Raw genomic sequence first — 2,991 nt, forward strand, 5'->3', positions numbered from 1 at the left:
AAACGGATTCGCAGCTAAGCCTCCGAGTGGAAGGCTGGCTTACCACTCGGTAGGATTTTTTACAAGCTTAGGCAAGTACTTGGACTGCAGCTAAGCCTCCGAGTGGAAGACTGGCTTATCACTCGGTAGGATTTTCAAAAACTTAGGCGAGCACTGGGCTGCGGCTAAGCCCCCGAGTGGAAGGCTGGCTTACCACTCGGTAGGATTTTGTTTGCTTAGGCGAGTACTTGGACTGCAGCTAAGCCTCCGAGTGGGAGGCTGGCTCACCACTCGGTAGGGTTTTGTTTTAACTTAGGCGAAACGGATTCGCAGCTAAGCCTCCGAGTGGAAGGCTGGCTTACCACTCGGTAGGATTTTTTACAAGCTTAGGCGAAACGGGTTCGTAGCTAAGCCACCCACTGGGGACATATTTATGAGAGCAAAAGCAATAACAATTTCTAAGAAAATTATGAAACTCTTGTCTTTGATGAATACACTACAAGAGTACTTTTATTACAACTCATCCGAGTGAAAAACTTAAGTATAAAAAGGGCGGAGTAAGTCCGCGTTCCATACTCTGGGCTCGTCAATCTGGTGCTCGACATTGTAAAGGCGGTATGCCCCATTATGGAGAACCTTGGTGACGATGAAGGGACCTTCCCAAGTAGGAGCAAGCTTGTGTGGTTTCTGTTGATCCACTCAGAGAACTAAATCTCCCTCCTGGAAAGCTCGACTCTTCACATTTCTGGCATGGAAGCGACGCATGTCCTGCTGGTAAATGGTCGATCGGATCAAGGCCATCTCTCTTTCTTCTTCTAGAAGGTCGACCGCGTCCTGTCGGGCTTGCTCTGCTTCAGCTTCGGTGTAGAGTTCAACTCGGGGTGCGTTGTGAAGCAGGTCACTTGGCAAGACTGCTTCAGCTCCGTAGACCAAGAAGAACGGAGTCCTCCCAGTCGACCGGTTTGGCGTGGTCCTTAATCCCCAAAGTACCGACGGAAGCTCTTCGACCCATGCGCTAGCTGCATGCTTGAGGTCGCGCATCAGTCGGGGTTTCAACCCTTTGAGAATTAAGCCATTTGCTCGTTCTGCTTACCCATTCGACTGAGGGTGGGCGACTAAAGCATAATCGACTCGCGTACCCTGAGATGTGCAGAAGGCTCTGAATTCTTCGGAGTCGAAGTTTGACCCATTGTCTGTGATGATACTGTGGGGAAATCCATATCTGAATACCAACTCCCTGATGAAACTGACGGCGGTGCCGGCATCCAGATTCTTGATGGGTTTAGCCTCAATCCACTTAGTGAACTTGTCGACTGCTACCAATACATGGGTGTATCCGTTTCTGCCTGTTCTCAGTGGTCAACCCATATCCAACCCCGATACAGCGAAAGGCCAGACGAGTGGAATGGTCTTCAAGGCTGAGGCGGGTTTGTGCGACATATTGGAGTAGAATTGACATCCTTCACACTTGTCGACTATCTCTTTCGCCATCTCATTTGCTCTGGGCCAGTAAAAACCCGCTCGGTATGCTTTAGCCACGATGGTCCGAGAGGACGCATGATGGCCACAGGTCCCTGAGTGGATGTCGTTGAGAATCATTCGACCTTCTTCCGGTGTTATGCATTTTTGGCTGACTCCAGTCGCACTTTCTCTGTACAACTGTCCCCTCATGACGGTGAAGGCTTTGGATCGGCGGATGATCTCTCGAGCCTCTTCTTCATTCTCGGGGAGCTCTTTCCTCAGAATATAAGCGATCAAGGTTGGAAAAAGCGCTAGGCGGTAGGCGGGCGGTGACCCTCTGCCTAGCGCCTAGCCTGCCTAGGCGTAGCCTAGGCGGGCCAAGGCATTTTGTATGGTAGAAGGTTAGGATGATCATTATTTAGCTAGACTTTGTACTATATATCAGGTTAGAAGGATAATTTGATGATAAAAATAACATACATGACACAATGTGGAGAACTAAATATAATCTATTCCATGGAAGTAGTACGCCCATAGAAATATCAAATGTTCAAATACAGGAGAGTCAAACATCACGGAAGACCCAATTGGCATAGCATTATATATTATAAGTTCAACAGTTCACACTTCAGAATGAAGTTCTTTATTCCTAGAATCTTATTTGGAAGACTTCTCTCACAAGTCAAAAAGTGATGAACCCTTCGGTTATTGTTCCATCATCAAAAATATTAGTATCAGCATAACTATAATATGGATTCAGCAAATATGCAGCCAAGTGCAATGGAGACTCCAAGAAAAAACTATTGTGAAGTAAATAGATAATACAAAAAATAATTCATTTTTTGTGGGGGAAACAGAACAACATTTTTTTCAGCATTACAAAGTTTTAAATCTGCTGATTCAAAACTTATTTAGTCTTGCAAGTTGCAATGCTCGATACAGATCTGGAAGCAATTTCACTTTTATACTAACTGAACAATCCCTCTGGTTAAACGACAGCACACTCATATACTAATTTGAACTACCATGTTTAATAACCTGATGTCTCTACATTCAAGAATAATAACAGCCACATCCACACGCATTTGACCCTCCTTTTAGACTAGTACTAGTACGAGTTAGTGTCAGTGTCACATGACTCACATCTTGGCATCATGCAACAAAATCTGATCCTACTTCTACACTAGTACTAGTACCGCCCAGTATCACCTCTTGGCATAATGCCATATATAACTTAGTAAGTGAGAAAATCATAGAGCTAGCTTCAGTAACATCAATAGTGCCCGGGATGATTACCTTCAGACCAGTGGATGCTCCCTTGGTTCCTATGCTACAATTACCTTCAGGCAGTCAGTACAACTGCATCACGGAGTTATAATTATTTTTAGTCATGTTTTATCTAGGAAGTGTTCAGTACAGAAAATCTTTGGGTATATAGATTTCTGATGGTTCAAATACGTAGCTTCTGTCTCATTTCTCTCGGTCGATCACAGGAAGGAAACGAACACAAGAGATTTTGGCGCTTTCTGCAACTAACTGCAACGTTTGCTC

Source organism: Triticum dicoccoides, chromosome 3B, assembly GCF_002162155.2.
Source record: "Triticum dicoccoides isolate Atlit2015 ecotype Zavitan chromosome 3B, WEW_v2.0, whole genome shotgun sequence".
NCBI lineage: Eukaryota > Viridiplantae > Streptophyta > Magnoliopsida > Poales > Poaceae > Triticum > Triticum dicoccoides.